This window comes from Diachasma alloeum, unplaced genomic scaffold (genome assembly GCF_001412515.2).
Source record: "Diachasma alloeum isolate Michigan unplaced genomic scaffold, Dall2.0 Dall_scaffold_01366, whole genome shotgun sequence".
NCBI classification, from domain to species: domain Eukaryota; kingdom Metazoa; phylum Arthropoda; class Insecta; order Hymenoptera; family Braconidae; genus Diachasma; species Diachasma alloeum.
In genome coordinates this window covers 26,610-34,277 of record NW_021681469.1, presented here as the reverse complement: position 1 = coordinate 34,277, position 7,668 = coordinate 26,610, and positions in this window count along the sequence as shown.

Sequence of the window (7,668 nt, the reverse complement as noted above, 5' to 3'; positions counted from 1 at the left end):
ATTCTTAACCCTCCAGCAGTGGCGCTCGTTTACCGGACGAGATCAGTGGCACGTTTAGCAGTCCGCCGCCCGTGTAAATCTCCGTGCAGCGTTGCCGCTACCGAGCGCGGCAGTCTGCTAGTGATTACGTTTTATACTGTTAGGAAAAATGTTCAATTTCATCGATAATTTGATTGTTAGGACCATGAAAAGCCAATTACACTACCGAAATTCAAATGCTTGATCGAATTCAAAGAAATTTATAACCTTCTGATGAAAAAATGAATGTGACACGAATTTTTGAGTGAACTCAAATATGCAGCGAGCAAATTATCTTCATTTCTAAGTATCTGCATTTCTCTAAGCGGTGTAAACATTAACTTGTTTTCGTAAAAAAATTGTTCTTAATTTTTTCTAGAAGTTTGTGGAATATTCCATGAATTTTCTCGAATTTCCTAGAACAATTTTTCTATAAATTTTTGGAACATTCCAAAATTGTTTTGAAAGTTTCTGGAACATTCCATGACTTTTCTAGAAATTCCTAGACATTCAACGATTTCTCTCGAAATTTATGGAATATCTCGTAATTTTTATAGAAATTTGTACGATATTCCATGAATTTCCCAGAAATTTTTCAGACATCCATAATTCTACAATTTTGAGAGAAGTGTTCAGAATAGTTTATAATCTTCTCAGAATTTTTTAGAACATCTCATGATTTGTATAGAAATTTCAAAAACATTGTACCGATTTTCAAGAGTCTCTTGAATATTCCATGTTTTCATTAGGAGTTTCTCGAATTTTCTAAAAACTTATTGTTCCACTTTCCCTCCAGAAGTTTAGAACCTGACTTTTCTTGAAATTTTTAGCATATTCCATCATTTTTCAGGAAGGTTCTAGAGCATTTCATCATTTTTCAAGGTTTTAGAATATTTGATGATTTTTCTCGACAGTTTCTACCACTTGCCATGATTTCCTCAGGAATTTTCAGGATACTGGAACATTTCATAACTTTTGTAGAAATTCTTAGAACACTTCATGACTTTATCAAAATTCGAGAGCATTGAACGACTTTTCCACGAGCCTTTAGAGAACGCCACGACTCTTCATTCTATGGAGCATTCTAAAAAGGTTGGGTGATTTTTCGAGAGAATTTAATAAAATTCTTTACGTTTTTGAATATTTCTGGAAGTTTATGGAACATCTGGTGAGTTCTAGAGAGAATTCCAACAGATCCCAGATTATTCTGGTGTTTACTAATAATTTCCAGAATATTCTATGATTTTCTATAGTCGGGAACATCTGAAATTATATAAAATAACAATTCAAGAATCATAAGTATATCAACTTTTATTGTAATTTTATTTCACTGTTCGTGATCTTAAAACTATCAGGGAATATAAAAAACACTTATGATACGAATGCCACTCTCCACAACGATAAACATCCTTTTAATAGATAATCATTTTCTTTTTCACATCTATGACTGAAGAACACATAAAATCTGTTTGAGTTAGAATAATGAACACCGGAAAAACACGTGAAGCTTTCAGCTTGAAACTCTTACCGTTCAACAAGAAATAAGTATTTTCTTTTAGAGCTATCAGTCGAAAACCTAAAGTACGATAATAAAGCTCAGTTCAAATACTTCTTCTAATGATAAGTATTCTTTTATCACAACGTCGAATATTGTCATCTGACAAGATAAAAAACTCAGAAACTCAGCATCGACTAGGATGCAATGTCTTGAATTCGAAATTCGAAACCACTAATTGTCTACATACCAAATTTTATAATATCAACGTATCATACCCTCTATCATCAAACATAACTCTTTGAATAACAACCTATCCATTCACTCAACAAGTTTCTAACTTGAGTCATGACCCTCATAACACTAGTAACACGTTGTACGAGTATGTTCCCCATAAATAGACTGTAGACACATCAGACATTTCACTTTGGTTTTTCGATTTTTCTTCCTTGGACAGTAGAAGCATAAGCCCCTCGATTCTTTTAGATTCCCATTTTCATCAGTGGTGCCAGTGAAGTTCTTGATCATGTTACGTACATCGATAGAGAGATTTGGCATACTCAGGCGTCTCTGCATCAATGGAGTTGTCAAATCTTTTGCAATAGCTCTCAAGTACTCTTTACGTTTCAGACGTACGTCAGTATTTTCTGAATAAATAATTTGAGAATTGATCCCAATGACATTCAAGAGTGCGTAAAAAGCAGTGAGAGGCCATCTGCAAGAATGTCTAGCAACAGTATACTTCCCCCTAAGCTGATCAACTGTGTCAACTCCTCCTTTCGTACCATTGTAGAAGGTAATGATTTCAGGTTTCTTCTTTGTCCCTGAATCTGGGTCAATGGCTCGTGACGTATGCATCGATGACAATAAAAGCACAGTTTTGTTCCTCTTAGGTACATAAGACACCAACACCTTCCCGTCATTATACCCAGAAAGAGAGGAATAAATTTCACGTTTTTTGTGAGTGATAAATTCAGGTGGAATTTCCTTCTTATTTTTTCTCAGTGTTGCCACGACTGTGGTTCGAGCATTATCCTTCAAATCGTCAACGAGAGGGACCGAGCTAAACCAATTATCTGTCGTGATATTTCTCCCAGAGTTGAGGAAATGTTTTGCCAGTCGTTTCACTACAGCCGATGGTTTATTATCAGTAATAAATGGTCCTGGTACTTGTTTTCCAGTGTAGATCTCAACAACAGAAGTATAGTAGGTTTTTGCATCGACCAAAGCAAAATCTTTCAATCCGTAGCGATTTGGTTTCAAAGGTAAATATTGACTGAAGCTGCATCTACCTTTGAATGGGAACATCATCTCGTCAATAGTCAGAAGTGCACCAGGGCAGTACATTTTCAGCAGTTTGTCCCCCACGTCATCCCATAAGTCTCTAATTGGTGCCAATTTGTCAGTCTTCTTCCTCGATTCTCGAGAATCAATGTCATCGGAGCGAAGAGCACGTAGTAGCAAGCAATAGTATATTGCTATACAAGGGCCGAAAGTTGGCCATAGCATCCCGCGTGTGTTTGCCACCCGAGCGAAGCGAGGGTGGCAATCACGCGGGATGACGTGGCCAACTTTTTGCCCGTGTATTGCATACTATTTTTCACCATACCTTTACACCGAAAGTTCGTAAGAAATTCATCGAGAAAATGCTAAAACTGAAAATAATGCTCCATTGGAAAGTGAGGTTAGGTGTCGTTCTGGACGCACTACTTTCCCCCCACTCTCCGATCGAATAATTTGTACAAGGTAGTTTTACGCAATATCAGAGGAATTTATTTCTGAAAATTTTTCTGTTCCAAGTAGGGGAGAGCGGGGCAAAGTGGAACGATTTTCAAAATCTTCCAAATGCAAAATTTTCAATTTACGAATAAAGATATTGATGACTTAAGAACATTTCAAATCGTTCCATTTTGCCCCGCTCTCCCCTAGTTGAAATTTTATTCTGAGAAATTTTTTTTTATTCAGATTATTCAATATTTATTGAAAAATTTTTGTAATGAAATTGAAAATGATTTATTCCATGAATTTAAATAAATTTTTCTAAGTATATATGAGGTTTATTGGGAAATGGAAGGACAAGAATTAAAATTTTTAATTAAAATCATTAAAATAGACGAGAAAAACATTTTCTGTGAATTCCTTAACCTGATTTTTCATTGCCCATGCAATGAACTTGTCATAACAAAGTTTGTATCTTTTGCATGACTTTTGTGGCAGTAGATTTTCTTGGATATCTTTGGCTTCCCCATCAATATTTCTTTCTGGCTCTGCTTCACATTCACTTTCACTATCGTAGGAATCGTCTGATGATGCCATTTTTATCAGTAGGGCAAAGATAAACTGGGTAAATTGAATGTAATCGATTTTATTATGGATTGATAGAACGTTGAGTAAACGTTATTGTCCCTTGGACACCGAAGTATGGGAGACGCATGCGCAGATATTAATATGTGCACTTGCGCGTCGACAAACGACCGCAGCACGCATTTTTTTTTGCGCGTAGGCTTCTTTCGTAGCCTGTTTCTTACTTTCGCCCTACTACGAGGCGGGAGAATACTCCGTACTTTCGACAGCCCCACTAGAGGCCGAAAGTTCGAACTTTCGGTGTAGGGATGGTGAAAAATCGGGATTCACTCATTACACATCGAAAGTAAGGAGGGGCAGTACCGTCAGTCGCCCCTAAATCATTCGTATTCGTATGTGATAATCCCAATGTACCAGAAAAATAGAGCAATCCTAATAGAGCTTTTATTTCAACAATATCGGTCTCATTACAACTCCTTGGACGTTGATAATTATCCTGTAAAGCTTTCAATTTCTTATTTGTGTGCTGAACGATCAATTCGAGGTTTTCATCACTAAGGAAGAGCTGCCAGGCTTCAATTGGGGTCTTCGCGTGCTTTGCGGTTCTCTTGACTCCTGGAGTATCAGAAAAAATATTTCTTTCCTCAGCTTTTTTTGGATGTGGAAATTTTTTGAACCACTTCGTTTTTTTGTCTTTTCCAAGGAAGAAGGAGGCAGTGCTTGAGTCGTGGGAAGTCGATTCCTCGTCTGAATTTGACGATCTGTACTGGTGGGGTCATCGTCACTGGTGGGGTCTGGTGGTGATGGCTCCTCGTCTGAATAATCTGAATCGATTCCACCAGGAGAATCCTCAACAAGATCATCTTCACTCTCCACGAAGCAAGATGCTTTTTCTCTCGTTGTCATTGCGTCCTACGAAGAGTGACAAAAATGAAACCTTCAGTAAAACCCCCAATTTTTCAGTGATGTAGAACTCATCTAATTTCACGCACAAACCTTTATTTTTAACCTCAAATACTTATCAGGCACCACGTCATTCCAAATCAAATCCAATCCAGTTTTTCGCTTTGTCCCTGGGATCACTCTAAAAACAAATTATGGGAGGAACATATTTGGTATATCGATGTCTATTGACCCAATAAAATATAATAAAATCTAGAATCAAAAGTTTTTAAATCCTGAGAAAGAAAAAATCCAAAAAGTGTACAAAATATTCCATCCAAAAATTTTCATCAAAACTCAATATCCGATAACTCAAAATTGGCTGAGTGAAATTGAACAAATCAATTTTCATTTCCAAGATCATTTTCCAGACTTTAAACTGATTCCCAAATCATTGAAATCTCATCATTACATCATTTACTCTCGCCATAAATTAAGATCCACTTCATTATTCAATTCACAACTCAATAAAAAAAACAAACTCCAAAAGTTCCTCTTCAAAAACTCAAAGTCTACAGAGTAAAATTCCAAAAATCAATTTTCATCTTCAAGATCATTCCACACACTTCAAAATGATCCCAAATTCATCAAAATCGCATCATTAAATATTTTTATTGACAATAAATTGAGGATCACCTCTCTTCAACTCCAGAGTCAATGAAAATTTATAAAAACTAAAATAAGTAATGCCAAACTGCTCATCACCCATGCCTTGAGAAATTGACACTGGCAGCTGAAGGATATATAGAATGATTGAATAAAGAACAATAAAACATGCGGGCACATTTTTTATAACCTCTATTTTTTTTTAATATGACAAACACTACTCACCATTAATTTAACATCACATATTATGAATAAACAATGAACAATAATTTAATCACTTGTATCCCAATATAGTATCACTCATGCGAGATTTATCACGATGTTTATAATTTTCAATCTCTGTGCGAATTTCGTGAATCCCTCACCCTTGGAATGCGTCACTGTGTAGTAGTAGGACCACAGAGTGGGGAGAGGCAACTGGCAACACCGCGGCAGAAAATCGACTGCCCGAATCCAGTGGCACCGGGCGGTGGGCCGCCGCTTCCCCAAATCTTATTCTCTAAAAATTCGCTTTTCGAATTATTGACGCATTTTTTCAGAATTTAACTTTGGATAATCTATTCTTAATAGTTTGGGGAAGGCATTCCAATTTTTTCAGATTTTTAAATTTACCATTTTACGTACGATCCCGAAACATAAAAAAAAGGCGGCGCTCCGCTCATTGTGCCACTGCCCTAGGGTGAATCAATTAATTAATCAATTAATTAATTAGAGTTCTTCGTGCTTTTATCTATGTGTGTTGATATTTGCTAGCCAATATCCCCACAAGCACTTAATCGCATGCATTTCTCATTTTTTTTCTCTCGTCCCAGACTCTCTTCAACTCACCCCATTTCAACATTTTAATTGTGTCTGAACTCATAATTAAAACGTTTTCCGACACCTCAATGAGAATGTCGTCTTCTCTGTGGGCATAATCTAATCCAAAGAGAAATGTGAGTCGTTGCCACAAATTCCACAAGTCGTCACCTGTGGTTGTGTATTTTTAATTTAGAATAATGTTATTTAAACAAAATAATTTCGATGGGATTCTAAATAATTATTTCGAATCGGAATAATATTCAGTGATTATTCTGTCAAACGAGATCGGAAAGCGCGCGCACCCCGGCGTGTGGCATTGCGATCATCCATCTCTTTCTAAATTCTCCGACCCACCACTCTACCACACACACGGACGTTGCGAGTGTAGCTTGGCTACGACTGCCAGCGTTCCCCGCCCCTGTCTTCTCCCCAACGACTCCGCTGTCGACTCACCCAGCCACTCACCACGCCCCACACCCAACTCGAGTTTTCCAATTATCCGACACAAAATCAAAGAATTTGTTGCATCACAATTTCAAGAAAAATTCTATTTTTTATTTCATTTTTTTCGGCCCTTTGTAACTTTGATTTTATTTCAGAGAATATATATATTTTTATTTGATTTTTGTGGCCATATTCGCACCGGCCGCCATCTTTACACGTGGCTTTCTCGTTTTTCCGCCGAACCTACCGTAGTGATGTAATTAATTATTTTCACACCGAGACACTTTCACTTATATTAATTTAGATGAGACTTAACCATTCCAGCCTTTGTAATTGCCAGTTGTTTGGTCCAACTCAGAGCTCCTCACCTCACCTCTCCGAACGAGTCTCCACACCCTTTGTGCGTGCTTATTCTGTATCTCAGCGTGCTTATCACTTTTTTTATTTTTATTTTTATTGGCCACTAATTATTATATATATATTTTTTTTTTCAATAAGTTAACCTTGTGCGCAGTGGAAGCGTACCTGGGACCATAGCCTGTTGAAGTTGGTAGGTCAGGCGTTCGAAATAACGAGGCAGTTGATATCATCAAGAAAGGTTTTAATGTTACTCGTCAACGCACACAGGTCGAAGTGACGCCGGAACACGCAGTGTCGACTCACATCACAGTCCGCGCAAGCGCAGTATAGTTACATGAGAATAAGCATAAAGCAGTTAATAGAGATAGGACCAGTTGACGGGGAGCTGGCGCCTTTTTCCAACAGAAACATTCATTGTTTCTCTAATATCTTTTTTAGTTGCCCTTCAAATAGGGCAGTTGGTAGTCGATTTAGTTACATTTCTGCCAAAAAATTATTGTGATAAGCCTCCTTTGATTCATGCGACATTTATGGATGTAAGAAGGGATAGAAGATCTTCAAGACTTGAGAAAAAGTGCGTGATTGAACAATGAGAGGCAGACTCAACAAATAGGAAATGGACCTTGATGCGTAAGGGACAGTAAATCTCTCTCTCACTCTCTCTCTCACTCTCTCTCTCACTCTCTCTCTCACTCTCT